The following is a 26,967-nucleotide window of genomic DNA, read 5'->3' as shown; positions in this document are numbered from 1 at the left end:
GTCTCCTGCATTGGTAGGTGGATTCTTTACCACTAGTGCCACCTGGGAAGCCCATCTATGTCTCACAGGCAAGGAAACAGGAAAGGAGAGGGATTCAGGAGGATGGGTAGAGGCTAATATTGAACTGTGGACCTTGAACCACTTCTGTAGACCAGGGTTTCTCAGCCCCGCTGCTGCTGCTGTTTTGTTTTGGGTCCTTCCCCATCGTGGGGCTGTCTGTGTATGCAGGATGTTTAGCACCATCCCTCGCCTCTACCCATGAGATGCCAGTAACACCCCCCAACACTTGTGATAACCAAAATGTCTGCAGATCTGCCAGATGTGCCCTGGGGGCAAAATCAATCCCGGCTGAGAACTCATACCTTAGGGAGGCTAAGGTGACCTCAGAGTGCCTCCCTGTGGGTCTGACCTGCTGGACTGTGGTGTGCCTTGGTCAGGCTCTGGGCAAAGGTCTCCCAAGAATTGAGACTTGTATGTGCCTTTCTGATTCATGTTTTGTTTCACCGGCACTGCCTCAGAGCCTGAGTTAGTCTTGGGGGATTTCCACACACCTTCAACCCCTTCCTGTTCCACCTTATCAAGGCACTGGTTGCATTCAAGTTAGGCTGTTCAAAAGGTGAGGCATGGGGCGAAATCCCAGGGGTCTTGAAAGTTGCCTGCATGCTGTAGGAAAGAGTGTGAGGTGGTAGACACCTCGATACACAGCTGGAGAAGCCAGAGTGATGGCCTCCTTTCTTGGAGGGTCATCAATGGCTGGGTCCAAGATTTGAAGTTGGTGTATTCTTGGATCCGGTGGTTCGCCTCCAGGAAGAAACACCTCAGGAGTGCAGGCATATATGCCCAAGGTTGTCCATTCCAGGCCTGGTGAATAATGGAAAGTTGAGAGCAATTCAGTGCCTACCTGTAGCCCACCAATCAGGTAAAGGAAACCCCAGGACCTCCTGGCCCTGGCTACCTTTGGGCCCAAATGCATATTCATATTTAGGGACACAGTGTTCCTGGGAGATGAGGAGAGGAAGTAGACACAGAGGGAGCAAGTCTGGGGCTTGTTTGTTACGCAGCAAATGCTTACCTGATATACAGGAAACAGAGGAGACAACTGTCCCTGTGTGACAACCCATAGTCACACAACTGGTGGATGGTGGGTCCAGAATGTAGACCCCAACTCCAGTGGAGCCAGTTCCTGTAATAACAGAACCAGAGTCAATAGGAGGTTTGTTTCAATAACCTAAAAAAAACTTACCAGAGAAAGAAGCAGCATCAGACCCTGGCTGCATGTGGCCCGGAGTCTCTGCAGTGGCCCTTGTCTCTCAGGCTGAACAGTGAGAGAACATAAGGCCTGTTTGTAGCTCAGACTCTATTTCTTAGCACCTCGTGGGGGCTTCTGGCTCATGGAAATGAACATATTGGGCTGCACTGAGGCGAGAGAAACACAACATAGACAATGATTCCAAAAGCAACACTAATTGGAGTAACAGCAAAACTCATTTGGTGAAGCACGCGGCTGGGAGGAGCTCATAGTTCTAGAAGGTGCAGCTGAGGGCAATGGGTGTGAATGCTCTTCTGTGTCCACATGGCCCCTGGAAATCAAGGCTCTGCCAACAAAGGGGAGTCGGGGGGAATGTGGGCAGGTGAGTCCTGAATCCTGGCCTGGACCCACTGCCACCCTCAGGACTTCCACGAGTCCTGACTTTTCCATCGTAGTGTGGGATAATCACTCTGCTTACCCACGAGGCAGAGAAGCAAGAGAATGGTGTCCAGAAAGATGGACAGGCCTGTACAAAAGTGTGGCATCAAGGTCACGAGCATGGACTTCAGGTCAGGTTTCCTCCTGCCTCTTGGCAGTTGTCACTTAAGTTTTCAGAGCCTCATTTTCCTTGTGGTAAAAGGAAGATAATAACACTTGTCCTTGAAAACCAAAGGACAGATTATGGACAGAGGTCACATTAGGCCTTTCCAACACCAAACCTCCCTCCTCACAGCACCTAGCACATACCTGTTATGTGTCAGGCTCCCGATGGACAGCGGCTGAGCTGCTAGATAAACTAGGGTAGCTGTTTACTGAAATTTCCTATTATATCTCCAAGTATAACCCACTACTTCATGGATCACTTTCACCTCCCCTCTTTGCTTATTCCACCTAACAGTGACAAATCTACTGTCCAGAAAGCATCAGCTTCCTCCCCTGTAAAACACAGTTTGGCCGTCCAGGCTGTTACCAACACTGACACCCTAAGACACCAAGATAAAATAAACACAGGTCAGCAGGTCACTCAGTGAGATTCTATTTTTCCATTTGAATACGGCAGGGTTTTCCTAATGGATCTTAAACACGTATTCTGTAACAGCCTTTTACCTTTTCCAGGAATTATGTTGTAATCTAAACAAATATGTAAGGAACAAAAAGGAGGCATGATGACATGAACATTTAATATGGCCTGCCCAAGATGTAGGGCTGTTTGTCACTCTCTCTGCAGATGGCATCACGCACCTCTCCTTTTCTCCCCAGAAGATCTGCAGCAAAACAGACCTCTTTAATGGGGGAACCATTTGATGTATCAGAAAAGTTATGGGTCGGTGCTTCAGCAGGCCACCCAGAAGACAATCTGGCTCTTAAAGATGTCAGCTAAGATGAGAAGACCTGGGGCAAGTTCAGAGTGGCCCTCAGCTCTTTTATAGGAATTCCTCACCACCACCTGCCCTTCCAAGGGGTGATGGTGTTGACAGATAGACTGGGCCAGGTCACCATTCTACAGCTATGTGAGTAACCTGTGCATGCATACTAAGTCACTTCAGTCATGTTTGACTCTTGCAACCCCAAGGACTGTAGCCCACCAGTCTCCTCTGTCTATGGGATTCTCCAGGCAAGAATACTGGGGTGGTTGCCATTCCCTTCTTCAGGGGATCTGTCTGACTCAGGGATCCAACCCGAGTCTGTTATGTCTCCTGCATTGGCAGGTGGGTTCTTTACTTTGACAATTACTAGTGCGTCCTTAACCCTTCCCTTGCCTTCTGCTCTGCTTCTCCCACATCCTTACCCAGCGGCAGCCAGAAAACAAATTAGCCAGGAGCCCACCTCCCTCCCCACCTAGATTTGAGTGTCAGGGCACAGGAACTGATTGTGTCTCATCACCAGGTAGGCTGGGGATGTGTGCTCTTGTCTGATAAATCCTGGGTTCTTGAAGCCTCAGCACTCTCATCTGTAAACTGGAGGCAACAATACCAACTCAGAAGCAGGATTACTATTTTCACTTTATTTACTTATTGGCCATGCCCCACGACATGTGGGATCTTAGTTCCCTGACCAGGGATTGAACCTGCACCCGCTGCATTGGAAGAGTGGAGTCTTAGCCATTGGACCACCAGGGACATCCCACTATTTCCACGTTGGAGATGAGGCATCTGCACATTAAAATTTTACAACACTGCTTTAATTATCAGCAAGTCTTCCTTGCTTCCTTCCTTTGATCTACCCATCCAATACCACCGAGTACCTCCATGATGTGATCTCCACACGAAGCCCTTAGGAACAAAGTGGTGATCCTTCAAGAGGTCCATTGCTAATCACGATGGGAAAGGACAGTCAAATTAATACCTCTTTTTCAGCTCGGTCATATGAAGGGTGGTAACAGGTCTTGGGGACCCAGGGGAGGGAGGGCCCATTCTCCAGCAGGCAGGGTAGTGCAGGGGCAGAGCGAGGCAGGTGGGAGAAGCATGTTGAGGTGGGTGAGGCATGTGTGCCAGCTTGCTGAGTTGAGACCCCACCTGCCAGCAAGAAACTGTTGTGCAAGCCTTAGCAAGTGAAGCGAAGTTTGAGGACTGGAAAAGAAACAAACAGAAAAATGGCTTTCTCTCCCTCTGGAACCGTGGTGGCATTTCGTAATCCCTTGGAGGGCTTGGAGTGGTTGAAACTTGCTTTCCCTGGTGGAGTGTGGCGGCAAATGTGCCACTCTTGTCTTGAAACCCTTCACCTGAGGATGGGCGGATGCTGTGCCCCTCCTCCTAGGGTGGGTGGGTGGTGTTCGTCCACCTGAGGCTCAACCCGACTCAGCACTGAATCATTCAAGGAATCCAGGACTGGTGCCACCGGAATGATCTGGGTCATTAGTAATTTGTTCCCAGGAGATGGCGGGGCTCCTTCCCTTCTCGTGGAGCACACTGCCCTTTGCCCTTCACTCTGGCCCATTGGATTCTGGCTGGTTCTATCTTTTCTGTGATGGTTCTGGGGGTCTCCTTGGGTAACCCTGATCTCTGCTCCTCACAGGGTTTGGCCTCCCCAGATAGTATTAGTTGGTCATTTCTTAAAATAGTCATCCACAATAGATTTCGCCGACCCCCAGCTGGCCACTGCTGCGACCATTTGTTTCATTCTGTCTGCACAGAGCAGAGACTGGTGGTCCCTGTGTCCTTAGCCAGACCCCTGCTGGCCCACATGAGAGTCACATCTGTGCCCTCTGCCTGATGTGCCCTGCCTAACACACTCACCTGGCTGGCTCTTCCCGCCCTAGCCAAAGCACCCCGTTCGCTGTCCCCTTAGGCCTTTAATTTTGCTTTTTAAATGAATGGAATTTTTTAAATGAAACAGCAAAACCAGAAGTATGCCTTTTGTGATAAAAGCCACTTCCCCTTCAGTTCAGTTCAGTCGCTCAGTTGTGTCTGACTCTTTGCCACCCCATGGACTACAGCACGCCAGGCTTCCCTGTCCATCACCAACTCCCGGAGCTTACTCAAACTGATGTCCATTGAGTCGATGGTGCCATCCAACCATCTCATCCTCTGTTGTCCCCTTCTCCGGCCTTCAATCATTCCCAGAATCAGGGTATTTTCAAATGAGTCAGTTCTTCACATCAGGTGGCCAAAGTATTGGCGTTTCAGCTTCAGCATCACTCTTTCCAATGAATATTCAAGACTGATTTCCTTTAGGATGGACTGGTTGGATCTCCTTGCTGTTCACAGGACTCTCAAGATTCTTCTCCAACACCACAGTTCAAAAGCATCAGTTCTTCAGCACTCCACTTTGCTTATAGTCCAACTCTCACATCCGTACATGACTACTGGAAAAATCAAAGCTTTGACTAGACAGATCTTTGTCGGCAAAGTAATGTCTTGCTTTTTAATATGCTGTCTAGGTCGGTCATAACTTTTCTTCCAAGGAGCAAGCATCTTTTAATTTTTTGGCTGCAATCACCATCTGCAGTGATTTTGGAGCCCCTAAAATAAAGTCAGTCACTGTTTCCACTGTTTCCCCATCTATTTGCCATGAAGTGATGTGACCAGATGCCATGATCTTAGTTTTCTGAATGTTGAGTTTTAAGCCAACTTTTTCACTCTCCTCTTTTACTTTCATCTAGAGGCTCTTTAGTTCTTCTTCACTTTCGGCCATAAGGGTGGTGTCATCTGCATATCTGAGGTTATTGGTATTTCTCCTGGCAATCTTAATTCCAGCTTGTGTTTCAGCAAGTCCAGAATTTCTCATGATGTACTCTGCATGTAATTTAAATAAGCAGGGTGACAATATACAGCCTTGACGTACTCCTTTCCTGATTTCGAACCAGTCTGTTGTTCCATGTCCAGTTCTAACTGTCGCTTCTTGGCCTGCATACAAATTTCTCAGGAGGCAGGTCAGGTGGTCTGGTATTCCCGTTTCCTTAAGAATTTTCTACAGTTTGTTTTGATCCCCTTCAATGAAGTATAATTATACAAATGAATGGTATTACTTAATAAGGCTGAGATTGGATATAAACAGTTTGAGTTTGGGCCTCTGTAACTGCCCAGCTGAAGCTGAAGCTCCAATACTTTGGCCACCTGATGCGAATAGCCAACTCATTGGAAAAGACCCTGATGCTGGGAAAGACTGAGGGCAGGAGGAGAAGGGGATGATGGAGGATGAGATGGCTGGAAGGCATCACCAACTCAATGGACATGAGTTTGAGCAGGCTCTGGGAGATGGTGAAGGGCAGGGAAGCCTGTTGTGCTGCAGTCCGTGGGGTCCCAAAGAGTCAAACACGAGTGAGTGACTGAACAACAACAAACTGCCCAGGATCATGGGCCTGGGGTCTTTGCTTCAGGTGAGTCTGCTCTCACTGGGGGAGGCAGGCCTGTCTGGGGATCTTTTTAAGTGGAGAGACTCATCCACAGCGGATCTAATCACTGAGTTGACTGGTGAAGCAAACAGGGTCACAGGTGAAGCAAATAGGCAGGGTCACAGGCTCAGTCTTGCTGCCCCAGCTGGATGACCTTGGGCAGTGGGCTGCTGGACTCCTGGAGCCTCAGTTTATGCACCTGAAAAATAGGTGTGACTATAGCGCCTCTCCCAGAGTGTCCGGTGGAATCATGGCCAGGGCTCCGGAAGTGGCTGTTTTGAATATCCTCAGTGTTAACAGTGCACATGGAGAAGGAAAAAGTGGGCCTCAGGGGAGCCCCCATTATCATGGATTTATCACTGAGCTGCAGGGCCTCGGGACGTGTGCCGAGGGGCTCCTGGAGTCCAGAACGGCAGAAGGGAAGTGCTGCCTGACCTTCCTGACCTCTGCGCATCTCCCCCGCCCCACTCAGCTTCGTGGAAATCGGGGCCAGGCTTTTCTGCTGTGCTCACCATTATCCCCAGGACAGCTACCTCCTCTCTCTCCGAGTCTGTCTCCCTGTCCCCAGCGGCTCACAGCGCCCACCCTCTGAGAAAGAAAAGACTGAGATGAAACACCAGGAGTTCTCTCCAGACATGGAGGGGGCCTCTGCCTCCACTGGTGGGCTCCCACGTGGGCTTGAGCTGCAGCTCTGGGAAAGCCCGGAAAGCCTGCTGTCAGGGGTTTCACTGTGGCCCAGCCTTGGACCCCCTCTGGGCACTCCCCCAAGGCCGCATCCTGGCCGGATATGGGGACAAGGTCATCTGTGGTGTATTTCATGCTGACAGGATGCGGGCCGGACCTCAGACAGAAGGAAGGAAGCTGAAAGGGAGCCTGGTTGTGCGGAGACCTGGCCTCCAAACACAGCATACCTCCACCCCCTTTCGCAGGGGAAGCAGGGTGGTCAAGGCCATCGGCACTCAGGTCGGACGTGACTGTGTTCAAGTCCCAAACACAGCATCCTCCCACCCCTGTCCACGGGGGAAGCAGGGTGGTCAAGGCCATTGGCGCTCAGGTCGGACGTGACTGCGTTCAAATCCCAGCTGTGCTTCTCAGTGGCCACGTGGCCTTGGCTGTTCCTCGGCCTCTTCGAGTCTTTGTTTCCTCCTCGGGGTTGCGGAGGCAGAGCTAGAACTGGCCGCGTCAGTTGCCGGGCTGACCAGCGGGGATGCAGCACAAACAGCTCGGGAGGCAGCCGGCCACGCTCGAACGCAGGAGCTGTCCCGGCCCTGCTGGGGGCATCAGGAAGTGAAGCGGCAGGGAGTTCAAGGGCTGAAGGCGGCCTGTGCAGGCAGTGGGTGGGGAAGGGTCTAAGGATGAGCTCCACTTGGTGTGAGCCGAGGTGCGCGGGACACAGTGACAGAAACACACCACTGAGGTTGGTGCAGCTCCGGCCCCCAGAAACCGGAAAAACTCCGTGGGCACCTTGGCTGTCTCCCCTCGCCTTCAAATCCTACCCGTTCACACGTCCTGAGCACCTTTTGTTTTCTAGCACCATGGGGGCAGTAGTGGAGGGGGCGTCCATTCCTGAGTACCCATCAGACCTGGGAAGACTGCCTCTTTCCTGTGGACAGGCTTTCCCGTGTGATGGTTCGTCGCCAGGTCCCCAGACCCAACCTTGAGGTACTTGGCCCTCAGCAGGAGCTTCTTACAGGCTGAGAATGAATGAGATGAAACAGCAGGATCACTCTCTCCTTCCCTATAGATGAGAGGGTTGGATGGCATCACTGACTCAATGGACATGAGTCTGAGCAAACTCCGGGAGATAGTGAAGGACAGGGAAGTCTGGTATGTTACAGTTCATGGGGTCGCAGAGAGTCAGACACGACTGACTGAACAAAACAGGATGTGTCAGAGCCTCATGGAAGCAGAATAAATCAGTTTGCCTGGTGAACGTTTGTTGATGGGATAAGACCAGGAGTAGAGATGGTGCTCATGTGGCCAGCGCAGGCTGAGTGAGGGGAGAAGGCAGCCCAGGGGCCTCAGCAAGGTCTGGGCGTTTTCCAAGGACGGTGGGATGTTCATACTGGAGGCACACGCATCTGGGCATAAGCCGGGGTGGCCTCTGTTAGAAAGTCACCTGCCTCTCTCTGTCCACTGGCCACAGCTTGGGGGACGCACGACCTTTGTTCCAACAACAGAGCCCCTCACTGTGTCTCCACCGCCTCCAGCTGAATCCTGGGAGAGGGAAGAAGTGAGGAGACCCTATATGATGTCCCCTGGATTCCCTCGCTGAAGATTCATTTTAAAAAAGGTGTTAAAAATTAATGTACAAAATCTTAAACTCTCGGCTTGGTGGCAGAAGGAGACACAGGTGTACTTTGTCACGGTGACAGATTCGGGGCATTCATTGCTTATGGGGAGGACATCATTTGAATGAAGACAGCCGCCATCAGTTAAATAGTCAGACAGTTTCAAGGGCCAGCCGGCCTCAGAACACTGCCTGGCTGCCCCCTCCCGGGGGTTGATGGCTTCTGAACTCTGATGTGTGTGCGTTCACACAGAGACCAGGGGTGGGGTGGGGGCGCATTCCTGGAGGGAGGAGGAATTCTGTCTCATCCACAGACTTTTGAGCTGGTCATGGAAGTTTTAAAATTCAAACTGTTTTTCAGAGGATTATAAAATACGTGTTCATGACAGTACAAAAACAATCATGACAGGAGGAAATACAATAAAAAGAAAAAATGTTCCCCCTTTCTTCACCCTCACATTACATTTTCTGAAAGTCTTCCATATCTACTCACCTGTGTGTGTGTGTATCTTCTATTTTAACAACTACAGTGGAACTGCTTGTGTGCTGGTTCCCACTAGCTTTTTCTCCTCTGAATCTACTGGGACTTCTTCCCATATTAGCCCAGAGGTGGGGAGGCCCTACCTTGCTCACTAGCTCAGCACCTGGCTCCAAGTAGCCCCCAGGAAATATCTGGGAAGAGTCAAGGAATACAGATGAGCCTCCGTGTTGACTGGCTATGGGGTTCTCAGGGCCCTACGGAGCTGGCAGTGGGGGTTGTGAGAAATTCTGCTTTGGCAGCCCCTTGCTTCTTAGACACATAAACCGATGAATCGGAAGGGTAGATTCCTGGAGGCGGAGTCCCTAGGACAGGCTGAGTCATTAATTCTGACGGATATTGCCATATTGCTGACCCATCTGAAGAGATAGCTCATTCATGACTCTTGGCACAGGTTTTGGTTTTCCCAAGAGTCTTAGACAGTCCTTCCACCTGACCCTCCGGGCTTGGGAGACATAGCATGGTAGAGATGGAAGACTCTAGAGCCTGCTGTTCTTCCAGCTGACATGGACTGAGCCCTTGTACTTACTTGAAGGAGTGTTTTGAAGCCCTATGGGCAGCCACTAAGTGGACCACCCCTCCTGATGGTTCCCAGGGGGAGCTCCTTTTTTTTTGGCTTTGAGCACAAAATTCTGCTTTTTGCTTTGAGCACAAAATTCCTATTTTTTTTTCCTTATATAAAAGAAGAACCCTATTATGGCTGTGGGGGCTTCCCCAGTGGCTCAGTGGTAAAGAATCTGCCTGCAATGAGGGAGACACAGAAAACACAGTTTCAGTCCCTGAGTTGGGAAGATCCCCTGGAGGAGGGCATGGCAACCCACTCCAGTATTCTTGCCTGGAGAGTCTCATGGACAGAGGAGCCTGGTGGGCTACAGTCTGTGGGGATACAGTAAGTCAGGCAGGACTGAAGTGACTTGGCAGCAGTGTATGGCCGTGGAGACAGCCACCCTGGGTTTGAATCCTCACCTGCTGACTCTGGGCAAGGCCCTTCACCTGTGTGTGCCTGTGGAGCTCATAGATGAGGGGCCTAATGGGGAGAGTTCCTCATTGGGTCCATGCAGGGGAGACTCGTCTGCTGGGTGGCTGTGGCCCCGGGCCCGCGCAGGGGCTGAACCGGGTCACTGCTTCCGGCAGCTGCCAGCCCTTCACCCCACTCCCCCCCGGATCTGGCAGTGAGGGTGCCCAGGTGACAGAGATGAGCTAGCAGTCCACCTCCTCAGGAGCCACAGGCCAGTCCGGGCCGCGTCGCAGTGGATGGTGGATGGTGGATGCTCATCGCAAAGGCCCCGGCATTGAGCAATGTGATCGACGTCCTGTAACTCTCCCACTACGTCTGACCTTTGGATTCAAAGAATAATTAATGGGGCACTTCGGGTGGCGCTTGTAGTGTCAACCTTTTAATTAATACGCTGGCCTGAATATATTTAGCTGGGCCATTCGGCCCGGTCCATCTAATTACCCAGAGTCATTATGCAACTTGATTGCGTTTTCCATTACTCAGTGATTTTGCTAAATGGGCGGCCAGGCTGCAGACAGCAGCCAGCGCCAGCATCGATTAGAAGACACAGTTTATTATCCTGTGGAGGCGACGCTCCGGGCCGTAAATCTTGGGCAGGACGTGGCTTCTCTGCGGCCTCCAGGTGGGGACGGAATTGTGTGTGGATGAAGCATTTCAGCCATCAACCCTCCTTCCAAACTTCCCCTGTGTCCTGCCTTTGGTTTAATTGAATTGCCTTCCCCCTGCCAACTCTCCCTGTAAGTATAATCAGGGACACCTCCTGCTTTAATAGCGGAAATGATACAGGGCATTTTTCACCTGTCCCCAGGATTCAGAACAACACAAAGCGTTAAACTTGCCAGGAGTGCCTAGGAGATCAGCCGTGGGAAGATGCTCAGCCTCCTCCTATTCTCACCAGGTGGGTCCCATGCCAGGACCCCCTATCTCCTGCCTGGCATGGCCCTGGGGAGAAGGTGGCCCCGAACCCCTCGTTTGGGAGAAGCGGCAGTGCATTCAGCTGGTGGCCCCAGGAATGTGTTTTTAAGGTTGTGATTGTAACTCCAAGGGGGAGAAACATGCCTCTCTTTAGGGAGTCGCCACTGTGCTTCCGTACACCATAAGCTTTTTTAATTTACATCACCCCTTCAGAGCTGGATCAATCTGTTTTCCTAATCTGAAACAGAGTACAGTAGGGGGTAGAGGGGAAGAAAAAAGATGAAGCAATGTTTGGGCTGCTTGTTTCTTCTGCAAAAAAGCTAGCGATTGCCGAATATGTGCCAAGCAACTTCACAGTTGTCATCTTCGGTCCTCAGACGACCTAGGAAGTTAGTGCTCGGATTAACTTTTTTTTTACTTTTAATTTTTAGATCAATTGAGACTTAGAAAAGAGTGGCAAAAATAGTATTCCTATAGGCCCCCTGAGCCAGTTTTCCCTTGTGTTAACATCGAAGTGTTTTTAATGGACAATCTTTAAGAGAAAGTAGAGGCCCAGAGAGGGTAAGGAAGCTGCACAACGCCACACAGCAATGATGGGATGTGAGTGTGAATCTGGGTGCAGCTTTGCCTGTGGCACTTCAGCTGCCTGTCAGTGTGAACAACCAAAGGGCTTAAAAAGGAGCAGCAGGGGCTTGTCTTTACCCGCAGGGGTAACGAGCAGAGCTGTTGGTGTCTGCAGAAGGTGATGTCTAGTATTTAAGAGCAGAAATGAGGGCAGAGCCTTATTTCTATCTGAGATGGACTTTGCAAAGTGTTGGAGGAGACCTGAATTCCTACAGGGCAGGAGGGACAACAGTACCACACCAGCCAGCAGCCAAGGTCTTCCGTACCTTGTTCATATTAGTCTTGATTTGCTGACCCCAAACTCTCTCCAAGGCTCTGCTTGCTCCCTGCTCACCTCTAGGATCCAATGAACAACCAGCACATCTAATTGAGCCGGTGTTTTGACACCTGTTGGCCAATTAGCAACAATTAACCTTGACAATAAATGAATCCACAAAAGGAATAGTTTCACTTTTGCCAAGCAGGGCAGACACCCTTTCAACAAACTGTTCTGATTCTCTGGGCACTCCTAATGGGAAAAGGAGCCGCCAGTGGTTTAAATGCATAGACTGGTAGGTTGAAAATAAATCCCATTTATTAAACACTTACTAATGCCAGGCTTGGCGCTCAGCTCTCTGCATGGACTCAGCTCTCTGAATCCCATTCAACTCTGCTGAAACCTATGCTGCTATGTCCTTAGGAAAACAATCTTTCTAAAACATTTTTATTTTATTTAGTATAGTTGATTTCCGATGCTGTGTTAATTTCTGCTTACAGCAAAGTGATTCAGTTATACAAATATACATTCTTTTTCATATTCTTTTCTGTTATGGTTTATTACAGGATATTGAATATAGCTCCATGTGCTAAACAACGGGACCTTGTTGCTTATGAAAAGCAACTTTTAGATTTTGAAATAGACAGGAAATTGCAAACAAAGAACAGAGCGGTCTCATGTACCCTTCACCCAGCTTCCCCCAAACGGTGGTATCTTAGGTGACCACAGCATAGTATCGAAAGTAGGAATCTTGACGCTGGTTGAATATGCAGCCTGTATTCAGAGATCACTAGTTTTGCATGCACCATTGTGTGTGTGTGTGTGTGTGTATGCATATGTGTGCGTGGTTCTATTCAGTTTTGTCACTCTGATATCCTTTTCATAGATGAGGAAACCACGCTGTAGAGAGGCTGAAGGGACTTGTCCAAGATGACAGAACTAGTAAGTGGCCAAGCCAAGCAATATCAAGTTCACATGCCTGCACACTCCACCTGCCCCTCTAGGCTTTCCAGTACACTCCGGCCTCCCAGTTGGGACCATGATTAATATGTGGGAACTTGACTAGTGGATGAATTTAGCGCTTAAACAACAAACACAGTTTTTGGTTAAAAAAAAAAAAAGTCTTCTTACCAATTTATCTCCTCTAAAGATGATATGCGAAGAACAGAGATTTAGGGAAAAAATCAGTGTGGTGCAAGTGTCTTCCTGTCTGGGCATGGCCTTTATATACCTGAACAGGTGGAGTGTCATGGAGAAGGGGCTCTTTGACACATCTCTAGTCTAATAAGGTGGGCAAATGTGACCAGGGACAGCCAGGGTCGTGACAGAACCGCTGGCAAATGGAAACCCACCTCACACAGGATGGGGGTTGGACTGCAAGGAGATGAAACCAGTCAGTCCTAAAGGAAATCAACCCTGAGTAGTCATTGGAAGAACTGATGCTGAAGCTCCAATACTTTGGCCACCTGATGCGAAGAGCCGACTCATTGGAAAAGACTCTGATGCTGGGAAATATTGACGGCAAAGGATAAGGGGCGGCAGGGAATGAGTTGATTAGATGGCATCATTGACTCAGTGGACATGATTTTGAGCAAACTCCGAGAGATAGTGGAGGACAGAGAAACCTGGCATGCTGCAGTCCATAGGGAGTCACAAAGAGTTGGACGTGACTTAGCAACTGAACTTAGCAACGCACACCAGGGGGAAGGTAGATGCTCACATCCAAGGACTGCAAATTAATAACAAATTGCAAAACTAACACACCCTAGCCCCTTGTTCTTGGAGCTGTTAGGAATTTAAAAGGTCATTGAGCTACAATAAATAATGACCAAAACACACCAAGGTTAGCACAAAGCACAAGTTATTTGGAGGAAATATGAGACCTCTGCTATTTGGGCAGACAACCCACAATGTAAACAAAAATTTCATCCACATTTTAGGGAAAAGACTGAATATTCTAAGATCAGTTTTAACAAAGAGAAAATTGAATTACAATCTTGCATTAATATAACATTTGTTGGTAAAGGAGTCAGGAGACTTTAAAGAACTTTTAAATGAGTTTGTTTCTGGAAAAAAAAAAAAAGACCAAAAAAATACATTTTGTGCTTGAGAGATGGAGGTTTTATTTGGGGTGGGGGTGAGGGGTGTGGAGGTGTTTTAATGGCTCTGGGGAAGGGGTTTGAAATCATCTACTTCCTGCTGGGAGGCAGTGGGCTGGAGACTTACTACAGGTTAAATTTTTTTAAAAAAATCAATAGCATTTCAGGTGATTGTGAATTAAGGGCTATTTACTGAGGCTTAAGGGGATTAAGGTTAAAGCCTGTGGATGATCAATGGGCAATTACTGCCACGCTGGAGAGGGGGACAGCACACTGCAGGCTTGGGGGCAGGGGCTGCGGAGGCGGGGTGCTGTGACTGCACCCCTTTGACTATCAGAGGTATGCAATGTGTCGGCATGTGCCAGATCCAAGGAACCAGGGCTTCAGTGCATACTGGGAACTGTTGCTGCTTCACCAGCCCCTTGGAGATGCCCAGCCTTTGCCCTCCCTCTTCACCACCCTGGAGAGGACCCTACCAGGGAGCAAATGAGACCCACTTCCCAGCTGCACCTGGAGAGACAAAGCCAGAGGTGCTGACCTGAAGCTGCATCCGTGCCAGTCAATCCTGGGACTGTAATAACTACAATTTTCTAATTTGAAGGCAAAACCGAAACCCAAAGGAGTAATTCGGGCCACATGCGGCCCTCTTCTTGCAAAGGAGCACAAATTGATTTTTCTTTCATAAGACCAATTTTATGTGACTTGTCAACCCCCCTCCCTCATTTCTGAGCTCTTATCTTCCTTTCTGCTTAAGGCACGACTAACAGAGGCTCAGAAAGTTTCTCGCTTCTGAGTTCTCAGCTCTGTTGGCACAACTTCACTTCTGTGCCTAGGGAAGGCAGAGAAGCCAGCAGCCCTGGGCTTGTCTTCAGAGTGTCACTGATCCTTTGGGGTCTCAGTTCGCCAGTGTCCACTGCTGAGGGACCAGAGCCTGCAGAGTGGTCCACCTCTGCCCGAGCACTAAACTCTACAGAAGTATAGACAGCTTGGCTCTGCCCAGGATCCATGATTTAGCATCTCCAGGGGTCAGTTCCTCTCTGCCTCCTACATTCACGCTTTTTACCAAAATGAACCTTAAACTATAAACCCTGGCTCAGAACTCACCAGCAGCTCCCAACTCACTGGGTGTGAAGCCAGGGGTGGGGACAGTGGCCCAGGTCTTCCTCTGTCCTCTCTGCCTATTACCCATGCCTTCCCTTCCCCCTTCACTCTCCTAAGCCACTCTGGGCTTTGTTCAGCTGGTGGTACTCTCTGAGGAGGTTCCCACCCCAGGCCCTTTGCATATGCTGATTCCTCTGACTGGAATGCTCTGATCTGCCCATGGCCAATCTGTCGGATTCTTTAATCCTCAGCTCAATGGTCACTTCTCCAGGTTACATCATCTCCCTTCATACGGCGTTGCACCTTATCACGGCCTGGGATTTTATTCCGTTTGTTTACCTGTTCATGTTCCTCCTGTCCCACTAGAACATGCCCTTTCATCCTTGCATTGGCATACCTGGCCCCTTGTCTGGCACAAAGGAGGTGTTCAAAAACGTCAGTGGAGTGAATGAATGAACGCGCTCTGAGTTTCAGAGGCCCTGGGGCAGAGCCCAGTTACCATTATGGGCCTTTATTAGCCATGACATTTTATGAATCTGGACTCATCTCTCTAGAGCGTCTCATTTTGCAGACAAGGGAGGGAACAGAGGTCCCAGTGGTTTGATCGCCCTGGGAGGGTTCTCCTGCAGCTCTCAGTGGGGTCTCCGCCCTGGGGGCACGCTCCAGGTAACTCTGGGTTTGTAAAGGAGGTAGCAGGTGTCCTATGGCCTCTGATTCTGGCAGAAAGGACTTCAGGGTTGATGGGCCCGCCTGACCTTGTCGGTGACCAAGGCCCCTGAGAGTGAGGAGTTGAAACTGGCACGAGGAGCTCAGTTGTGGTGCGAGGCATGTGGCTCCCAAGACAGAAAGACAGTTTTTCTGAGGCCATGGACATCTGCGGGGTGCTTCCTGGGCTCTTAATCCTTCATTAAGAGCTGCCATTAGCTCACCTCTGCCCGTGGAAAACAATTTAGGATCACCTATCCCCTCTGGGCTTCCTTGGTGGCTCAGTTGGTAAAGAATCCGCCTGCAATGGGGGAGACCTGGGTTCGATCCCTGGGTTGGGAAGACCCCTTGGAGGAGGGCATGGAAACCGACTCCAGTATTCTTGCCTGGAGAATCCCATGGAAAGAGGAGCCTGGTGAGCTGCAGTCCACGGGGTGGCAAAGAGCTGGACATGACTGAGCGACCAAGTACAGCACAGCACATCCCCTCTGGCCCTCTGGTGGGCACTGTGCTTGAGAGTGCTCCAGGCTGGAAACTGAGCCCAGTCTTCCCAATTTCAGGCCGGGAGGGGGCCTGACTGGGGCTTCCTGGGTTTGGGCTGGGGTATGCTGGCCGGCAATGTGTTTACTGCAAGTCAGAGGTGACCCATTCTATTTTAAAACCCACCTCCACTGGAGGTGGTCTGTCGGGGTCTCTGTAAATTTCCTCTTCTCTTCTTCCCCCACCACCAGGAACAGCAGACAGAGAAAGAAGCCCAGGCATGGATGCTGACACTTTGATTTATACCCTCGATTTCTTGCATTGCAAGCTGGCCCCCTTGCTTAGCTGCAGAGGTGACCCTGGAGCCCTGGCGCCCCCCAGTCCGGATCTAGGAGTGCTTTCTGCAAGCTTCCAACCAGACACGGCTGTCCCCTCAGCCCCAAGTGGGGACAGACTCACGTCACATAGGGTGGTCGGGGACAAAGCCAGAGATCCAGGCCCTTCCCACGCTGCACCCTCACCTGCAGAAGGACACGAACAGGAAGTGCCATCAGTACTCAGAGCAGGCAGTACCCTTCCCGGCGGAAGCATGTGGGCCACCCATTAGTCACTATGGAAACTCATTACCCCAAGAGGTCAATCAGCTGAGAATATAAACAATTTCCAAAAGGTTTTAGCGAAATTCATAGGTGAGTAGGATGCACCACTGATGGAGCTGTGGGCGAGGCCTGACTCCAGTCAGGTGGGGACCAGCCCGCCTACATGTTTCTGCAGCCCTTGCCAAGGCCTGAGGTCAGGCTCATGGCAGGACCTCCTTTAAACCTGAGTCCTCCCCCAGCCCGAGGGGGGCTCCTCCACTGAGAGCTCCTGTTCTCACTCAGGGCTCGGGAGGGAGAGAGAAGAGATGAGGCCATGGGCCCCCTCTGGGCTCTCCAGCAAATCCCTCCTACAAAATGATACAGAAAAGCACCCTGTAATGGATGACAGTATTCGATGATGATAGTAACAGCTATATGCTGATAATGTAGTCCCAAGTATTATTGTTGTTGCTCTATTGTTATTAATGATCGCTATTGACCCTAATTACTTAGTTGGTAAAGAATCTGCCTGCAATGCAGGAGATCCCGGTTCAATTCCTAGGTTGGGAAAATCCTCTGAGAAGGAATAGGCTACCCACTCCAGTATTCTTGGGCTTCCCTTGTGACTCAGCTGGTAAAGAATCTGCCTGCAATTTAGGAGACCTGGATTCGATCCCTGGGTTGGGAAGACCCCCTGGAGAAGAGAAAGGCTACCCACTTCAGTATTCTGGCCTGGAGAATTCCACAGACTACAGTCCATGGGGTCGCAAAGAGTCGGACATGACTGAGTGACTTTCACTTTCACTTTTCACTAATGGTAACACTGGGTACCACTCTGGGCCAGGCCCCCAGTGTTTTAAGAATTGTAACTCTGATCACAACCCTGCGAAGCAGGCAGTGTTTTCATCCTCACTGTAGTGACAGGGTAACAGTTATACCCGCTAACCTCCTTTTGTTCCATTAGCAATGTATCTGGGGCCCTGTGCCAAACAGGATTCTCTGGTTCCCTAAAGCACTATCTCTCTTTCTCTCTCTCTCTCTTTCACCAGGCATCCATTCAACAAGGTTTTCTTGAGCTCCTACTGCATGCTCCAGATTGTTCTAGATGCTGGGGAGACAGGGCAGGGCCCATGCATGGACTGTGTTTCCCACTGGGTTCGCGTCTACTCCCTGCCCAGAACCTACAGAGCATCTCTCCCGAGAAGCCTTTCCTGAGCATGTTAGTTGGAGGCAGGGGTCTCTTTAATGCCCCCTAGATTCTGTGTCTCCCCACCCCAGCTCTTAGAGGTCTGGGCAACTGCTCATTTTGCATCTGTCTCTCCTGTTTCAGGGCCAACCTAGGCAGTCAATGAGTACCTGTGGGATTTTATCATTAGGAAATGATCTCCAGGAAGGCTGGGTCTGTATTGTTCACCACTGTACAGCCCTCCTAGAGGGCTTCTTAAGTGGTGCTAGTGGTGAAGAAAACTCTTGCCAATGCAGGAGACATAAGAGTTATGGGTTCGTTCCCTGGGTTAGGAAGATCTCCTAGAGGAGGGCATGGCAACTCACTCCAGTATTCTTGCCTGGAGAATCCCATGGAGAGACGAGCCTGGTGGGCTACAGTACAAAGGGTCGCAAAGAGTTGGACATGGCTGAAGCAACTCAGCATACATGTACCTCCTAGAACAGTGTCTGGCCCAGAGTTGGTGCAAGGTAAATTTGTAGGAAGGGTGGATGCAAGGATGGGTGGATGAGTGGATAGTTCTATGTTTTAATGGATAGTTGGATGCCAGATGGATGGAAGGAAGGGCAAACAGCTAAACAAATGGGTGGAGGGATGGTCAGAGAGATGGTTAAATGGGTCAATTCCAGGATAGTTGAATATATGGATAAACAAAATGTTTATTAGGATAGAGGATGGCATGATTACATGGTTGATCCAGAATCTTAGCATTGATGAACAAAACACTTTCCACTGGCTTGATTCCTGAGAGAGAGAGAGCGAGAGAGAGAGAGAGAGAGAGAGATGGGTGGGTGAAGGAAAAGAGAGACCCCACCATCCCCCACACACTGCATTCCTGTTTCTCTCTCACTGACCTTTCTCAAGTTTGTTTCCAGTCCCGGTGTTGAAAAGCCAAACCGTGGAGAGAGCAGTCTCTCCTGGCTCCCATCCTGGGCCCGGCGCTCTGCCCTCCTGTGTGCAGACAGCTCGGAGTGGAATACTGACCTCTGCCTGGATCTCCTCAGCTGCCTCTGGTCATGTACTTGTTCTCAGAGCTGTGAAACTTCACACGCATTATCTGGAGACTTTCAACTCCCAAGTTTGCTCAGCCAAAACAAGCTAGCATTGTTTAATCTTGAGGGTTCTTTCCCATGGAAACAGCTGCTGCAAGTGTGGCCATTTCTACAGGCCTGGTGCCCACAGGGCTCCCCACATCCCCCCATCACCCCTGAAGATCCAGAGTTCCATTTAAGTTCTAAAGGGAAGTGTCTATTCTGCTGCCATTCCAGTGGCATTTCTGGAGTGAGAATAGATGGCAATGAAGGGACAGGTGTCAAGGGTTGAGGGGCCCTGGGTGGCCTCTTAGAAGTTCATGATTTCCTCTCCATAGAAACGGAAGAGCAGCCTTGAGGGTCAGAGGATCCTAAGTTGCTACTTGTCCCCATGTTCTCAATGTAGCTTCCTGCAAGTTTACTTGCAATGTGCTAAGTCGCTTCAGCCGTGTCCAACTTTATGCGACCCTGTGGACTATAGCCCACCAGGCTCCTCTGTCCATGGCATTTTCCATGCAAGAATACTGACGTGGGTTGCCATGCCTCCTCCAGGGGATCTTCCTGACCCAGGGATCATACTCGGTTCTCTTATGTCTCCTGCATTGGCGGGCAAGTTCTTTACCACTAGCACCACCTGGAAATGCCACTCAACGTGGCCAGGTGTTGGCAGGGGTGGTCTTGTCCAGTGAGGTCAGGGAGGGGAAGTGAGAGACTCCCTATGTGCAAATGTGCTCAGTGGACCTTCTGAAGCTGCAGTTTCCAGAAGGGACAAGGACTCCAAGGGGTAGACAGGAAGAGTGCTCAGAAGTTGTGTCAGCCATATGAACGATTAGGAGGACATTCATTCATTCATTTGACAAACACCTGAGACCTGGGCCAGGCTTGGGGTTCCCTCCCACCCTCTGAGCAGACCCCCTGATGTTCCTCCACTGCCATCCTCATTCCTACCCCATCTCTCGACCTCATCCCCTCCCACTTGAGCCTCTTGCTGCAGCCGCTGCGTCCCTCCTGCTCCTCCTCTGTGGCCTCCCGCCCTTTCTACACATCCCCCATTCTGCTCTGAGTACCTATGATTCCAACATTGTCTGCTTAAAATCTCCCTGCACCATTGGGTTTCACCATGCCTGAAGACAGGGACTTGGTCTCATGCACAGCTGAAGCTCAGGTGCCATGCATGCAGTTGGAGCTTAATAAATGTCAGTGGAGTGGATGAGTGCAAAGAAGGCAGAATCAGTTCCCTGCTTTATGGGGGTCTTGGCACCACAGGGAGAGAGGCCTTAAACAAATGTACAAAAATAAACATCCAACTACAAATTCTGACAAGTGCTCTGCAGAGGAGGAAAGGAGGAACCTCTTGAAGCGGGTGGGGAGTGTCAGTTTGTGAGGTCTGGGGAGGCATCTCTGGGCACATGGCATTTGGATGGACACTGCGTGGTGAGAGCCAGACAGCCTTTCTATTTTTTTTTTAAGCTTTTAAAAAGTCAACATTTATTCCTTTTAAAATGCTCAAGAGACTTAAAAGGTCCAAAGGCCTAAAGATATCCAGGCTTCAGATAAGATGAGAGGCAGCTGCTGACTCCTTGGCTAAAGCTTAAACTTCCACCTGCTCGATTCTGTACCTCCACGACTCTTCCACCTTGGGAGTGAGGAGCTGCTCTGACTTTTGGCAGACTTCATCAAAGACTACCACTCCAATAACAATGAGAAACACAATGGCCGTAGCAATCACTGTCATGGCAAGGGAGAACGTTTTGTGATCCAGAGAGAAAGCTGCCATGGCAATTCCCAAAATCAAAATGATAAATCCAGTGAAGAATAAGAAGAATCGTTTATAGAATCTGTATGAACACTTGCCTTGCATCCTTAGCGATATGCACGTCTGGCCTCTGGCCCTCGTCCACTGCCAGGTATAAATTCCTACGTCCACCCAAACTCAGGTACTGAGGATTCACAGCAGTGTTTTTCCCCAAGAGCTCAGGCCTGGCACAGCCCAAAGACCGCTCACTAGACATGGGATGGACACATCATAGTCCATCCCCGTGACAGAATCCTGTGCTAGTTGCCATTGGCAACCTCTGTGACCTGGATGAATCCCAGACTTGGGGGGTGAGAGGAGCCAGGTATTTCAAAGGTCTGTTCTGAATGGTTCCACTTAACAATGTGCCAAGCGGTTAGGTGATGCTGGTGGGAGTCAGGATCATAACTGCCCTTCCAAAGGCAGTGGTGACTGCAGGTGGTGACCTGGGACTTGAGAGCTCGGTCACCGGGTGTCACAGGCTGGGGGATCAAGGAGTGCCTCTGGGAGCTCTGCGCCTCTCTGTATAGTTGCACAGAAGTTTAAAGATGCATCACCAACTACTACTCTGAGGAAAGCAGAGTGGCCACCAGGAGGCACAGAGAAGTTGTTCTTTGGGGCCAGATTTGGGCTCCTTCTCCTGGACATCCTGCTCAGGACCAGCCAACCTCTCCTGCAGGGTACCCTTGATTCCGGGCTGGCTTTCCACTTCTCTCTTGAACTGGCCACTGATCAATCCAACCCCTTTACAGCCAGGCCAGTTGGGATGGTGGGGTTAGGGAGGAGCTCTGCAGAAAAACTGTACCTGCCAGGACCGAGCATCTCCGATCCTGAGAGACAGAGGCACGTGTGGGTGCTGACACGTGTGGTCCATGTAGACCTAAGGCCCCTATGAACATGGGGAAGAAATTCAAATTGCAGTTATTGAAGAAATCACTTTGGCTCCCCAGGAGCCTCTCGGGCTAATTTCTGACCAAGCAGCAGCAGCCTGGTCCACAGGAGGCCTGACCCGTCTGCTACAGACCTCGGGTGAATTTGCAGGCACAGGGGGCCTACCCTGGGGAGCACTGATTAGCGAGGGGCTGGAGCCTCATTAAATTCCCAATTGGATGTTCTGCCACCCAGCATGTGTCTTCCGCTCAAACTGAGAGGGGCCCCAGAAGCTGAAGTTAACATAGTCATAGTTTCTCATTTATTGTTTATATCAGCTCTTCCTTTGGGTGTCAGCAATTTGCATGTCAAAGACTTTCTGGAATCTGAGGGGTAGGGGTGGGAGGATGGGGGTGATGGCTGTCTCATGTCCCCAGTTTCAACAGGTCCCACTTTGCTCACAGCCCTCCCTTGCTTCCTCCTTCCGTGAATTTTAATATAGGTTTGTATTTAGAGTGGGCATTTTGAAAGGGAAGTTAGCATAATTTTTAATTTAGAATATCAGGAATCCAATTTCCTCGTTCCATCAGTTCATAACGTTGGCTGCTTGACAAGCACGTTCCTGTTGGCCCCTGTGGCTCTGGCCCCTCCCGCCCAGGGTGATGGCAAGGGAGACGTCTACTCAGATAGACTGAGGCTGGGCTGGGCTGGGCTGGCCTACACTGGACTGGGCTGACCCACACAGGCTGGGATGGACTGGTCCTGCCGTTCACCTGGGCTCTGGTTTACGTAGAAGCTGAGGTTGGAGCCGGGCTTGGCGTCCACACAGCAGGTTCATTTCCCATTTGAAGGGTGGCTCCACCAGGGTCCCCGAAGCACATAAATTTTTTTAAAGGGCTAAGAAAGAAAAGTGTGAAAGTGAAAGTGTTAGTCACTCAGTCATGTCCGATTCTTTGCTACCTCGTGGACTGTAGCCCACCAGGCTCCTCTTGCCTGGGCATTTCCCAGGAGTGGGTTGCCATTTCCTCCCCCAGGGGATCTTCCCAACCCAGGGATCAAACCTATGTCTCCTGCATTGTAGGCAGATTCTATACCATCTGAGCCACCAGGGAATAACCAAAACCCACATAGGACTGAGAAAGTCAAGAGAGGGGGTTGAAATAGAGGCAAAGAGCAAAGGGATATAAAGAGCAAATGGGAATCCCTGGGCCGGAGCACAGAAATGAGGTAGGAAGTAGTCCTCAGTGTTTGTGGGGACCCAGGGTGGGTTCACCCCCAACCATGCATATCTTGGGACACATCAGCTGTCTAAGTTCAACCTAATGAGCTAAATGCCCTTCTGGCAGCTCTCCTTGGGGAAAGCTGTCAGCCCCAGAACTTTAGAACTCCAAGTTCCTCCTGGAAACTTCCTTCCCAGCGGTCAGGACAAGCAGAGAAATTTCAGAGCCACCTGCCTCTACCCTCCCCACTCCACACTCTCCTAGTTGACATCCAGGAAGCCAGACTTGAGTGGTAATGATATCTCACCGCCACATTTTTTACTCAGGTAACACATTGCATTGCTTAATTTCAGGGATGAAAACAGTCGATAGATTGATGAAGTCGAAATGACCTTGTAGTTGAGAAAAGACCCCTCTGTGTCTCATCTCCCTTCTAGCTGCCGTCACCAAAATGCTAATCACCATCCTTTTAATTGATTGACACGCGGCTGCTCCTCAGGGGTGTTTGCGTTGCGTGGGGCATTTGACATTTCGCAGCCTCTCTGCTCCAGCCTGGGATCTAGGCTCAGCAAGCGTGCTTCCGGGGCAGACACTAAACGTTATTTAGAGTTTGATCTCTAGCTGACATAGTGGGCTCACACACAGCATCCTTAATTGATGGAGGAAAAATCGAATCCGGAAGAGTGTGTGTACCCAGGAGACTCCTGAAACAGATTGCCGAAGGGGCACAGGCCAATCAGTCCCTCAATCCATAGTATCGAGCATCCTCTGCCCCCCTCCTTCCCCTTCATCAGTTCAGCCCTGAACTCTGTGCTATGAAGGCCTCTGACTAGGATCAGGTGTCCAGAGATGGGGACTCTCCCACGTGTCATGAGAGGTACCCACTTTCGACGGTAAACAGTTCAGGATATGCAGCCAGTGCCAAATGCAGGGAGGTGGTGGATGAGGGTCTGGGCAGACACGGGAGCGGAGTCTCCTGGAGGGATGGAGGATTTGCAGGGTCAGAGGTCACCTGGCTCTGCCGTTCTTTATCATGTGAACCTGGCTGGTTGCCCAGCTCTGAAGCCTTGACCCTCTCCTCTACACAAGTGAGCTTCTTTGGAATTGTTGAAAGGGGGAGATGCAAGAGTTGGGGGGCAGAATTAGTAACAGTTCCAACATAGAGAAGTGTGGCCAGGTCAAGACAAAATCTAACTACTCCCCAGGGTTGCCTGCGTCTGGAGGCCCAGCCCAGCTGGGTGCAGCCAGCACCTCAGTTTCCTGAGCCTTTAAGCCATTAATTTAATCAATCATTTGAGAGGGGATCCTACTCATCAGCCCATCAGGCTGGTCCAGGGTACCTTGCTCCCTGTAAACAAAATTCCATCACTGATAACGTAGACCCTCCTGGGCCTCGATAGATGGCTGTAACAGGAATTCCAAGGCCAAGAAATGGCACATATAACCTTCTCCTTATTAGGCAAGAAAATACCCAGAAGTGTTCATGTACACAGAACAATGCCATATGTGTCCACCTCAGTGTCGAAATAGTGCTGAATTATTCCTAAGTGCCCCAAATTGCTTTTAAAAAAAATCTCTGAATCATGCCAACTGTCTGTGACCTCATGGACTATACAGTCCATGGAATTCTCCAGGCCAGAATACTGGAGTGAAATAGTTTTCCCTTCTCCAGGGGATCCTCCCAACCCAGGGATTGAACCCAGGTCTCACGCATTGTAAGCAGATTCTTTACCAGCTGAGCCACCAGGGAAGCCCAAACTGCTTAAGGGATTCACTTTTCAAGTGCGTATGTTCGGAGCACAGAGGACCTCCATCACTAGAGTCTTTGGGTTCAGAGTTAGTTCCAATCAAAGATAAGAAGCACTGAAGAAGGAGCCAGGCTAGAAATATGGCCTTAGGGAATGTGGTTTGAGATATATTTACATTCAGTGAAATGCTCACATTTAAGACTGCAGCTCTGGAAATTCTACCTGTGCGGCTAGCATCCCAATAAGACATAAAGCTTTTCCAAACAGAAGGGATATATGTATACATAGCTGACTCATTTTGCTGTACAGTAGAAACTAATGAAACACTGTAATGCAACTGTACTCCCCCAAAATAAAAGAAGACATAAGGCATTTCCTTCAGCCCAGAAAGTCCCCCTCTCTATTTCCAGGTGACAACCACCTACCCCTCAACCCTGGTAACCCAAAGACAACCAATGTCCTGACTGTTTGTACCATAGACTAATTCTGCTTGTTCTTGAACTTCATGTAATTGGGCTGATACAGACATTTACGGGCTTCCCAGGTGGCTCAGAGGTAAAAAAATCCGCCTGCCAATGCAGGAATCATAGGAGACACAGGTTCGATCCCTGAGTTGGGAAGATCCACCAGAGTACAAAATGGCAATCCACTCCAGTATTCATGCCTAGAAAATGCCATGGACAGAGAAACTGGTGGGCTACAGTCTGTGGAGGTGCAGAGCCAGACTCGACTGAGCACACACGGACATAGACACACACGGTCACATCTGGCCTCTTTCACTCAGCTTAATGCTTCTGAGAATCAGCCATGGTGTTGTCTACATCAGGAATTTGTTATTTTTTTTCTCATGTGAATGTATTTCATTGTGTGGATATAACTCAAACTGTTTACTATTCTCTACTATTGAGAGATACTTGGGTTGTCTCCAATTTGGGGACTATTATCCAAAAAGCTGGGCTTCTCAGGTGGCGCTAGTGGTAAAGAACCTGCCTTCCAATGTAGGAGATATAAGTGATCCCAACTGGATCCCTGGGTCGGGAAGATCCCCTGGAGGAGGGCACGGCCACTCACCCCAGTATTCTCGCCTGGAGAATCTTATGAACAGAGGAACCTGGTGGGCTACAGTCCATAGGGTTACAAAGAGTTGGACATGACTGAAGTGACTTAGCATGCATATGCACACGCATGCATCCATAAAACTGCTCTGAACACATTTGTACATATGCTTTCCTTCCTATTGGGTGAATTCCTGGGAGTGGAATTGCTGTGTCACATGACACCTGCTGGTTAAACTCTATCAGGAACTGTTCAAAGGTCCCAGAGTGGCTGAGCCACTTCCCTCCATCGTGGTTTCTGAGAATTCCTGTTGTTCTGCATCTTTGCCGACACTCAGTTTTGATGGGCTTTTCAATGTTTGCTGTTCTCATACATGTGGAATGGTATCTCACTGTGCTTTAATTTGCAAGAAAAAAGTGAGTTTGTAATTAGGCTTGGTTGTTTCTACCTAGGGTACTCTGTGGGAAAAGGAAAACAAACAATCAATGGTCTCTCTGAGTTGGAGTGAACAGAGGGTAGTGAGCAGGCTTTTCTCAGTTAACACAGTAGAAGTTTCCCAAGGAGGTGCTGTCAGGCGGCCAAGAGAGGGATAGCAGGCCCAGATGCCATGAGGGAAGCCCCTGGGACAGTGTTTTTCCAAAGTCCTCAGTTTCAGGATCACACAAAGCAATTGAGAGTCTTGTGTGGACAGGGCCTCTGTTCTCCAGGACTTTCTTCTCTTCGATGGCCCATGTGTCAGGTTGCCCAGGCTCTGCCCCATAGGGTCCAGGGCCATGTCTCCCAGGCCAACTCCTGAGGATGATAAGTCATCACTTACGCCTTCGCTGGGCGGATATATTAGAGGGAGGGGGCCGTGTGGACCACAGTGGCAGCTGCTGGCCCTGCAGAATGCTGGCAGGTGCAAGGGAAGGTGACTGTGATCAACACCTGTGATTCACCACCCCTCCCCCACCCCAAACAAGCGCCTGCTCCATCCTGCCAGACAGCCTTAGCCCCCCGGGGCCCTTGATGTCTCACTCTCTGCAAACCCTGAAGCACAGGGAAGGGTCAGCTGGTCTTCGGGGTAGCCGGTTGGCGCAGCGGCAGAGCTCGGCAAAGCAGACGTGCTCACAGGCTCCCACAAAGGATGTGTGCGGCTGAGTCAGTACATTCAAAAATGGTGATGAGGGGATGATGGTGATGATGACAGCTGATCCTTGATTGCTTACTACGCTGCTCAGCTCATTCCCTCAGTTAACTGTTACAACCACTAGATGGGAGGAGCTGCATGCTGGGCGGGAGAGCTGAGCTGTGGTTGAGGAACTCTGCAAGAGCCCGGGAGGATCAGGGTTTGAG

Source organism: Muntiacus reevesi, chromosome 2 (assembly GCF_963930625.1).
Source record: "Muntiacus reevesi chromosome 2, mMunRee1.1, whole genome shotgun sequence".
In the NCBI taxonomy this organism is placed as follows: Eukaryota; Metazoa; Chordata; class Mammalia; order Artiodactyla; family Cervidae; genus Muntiacus; species Muntiacus reevesi.
This window is presented reverse-complemented; position numbering follows the sequence as displayed.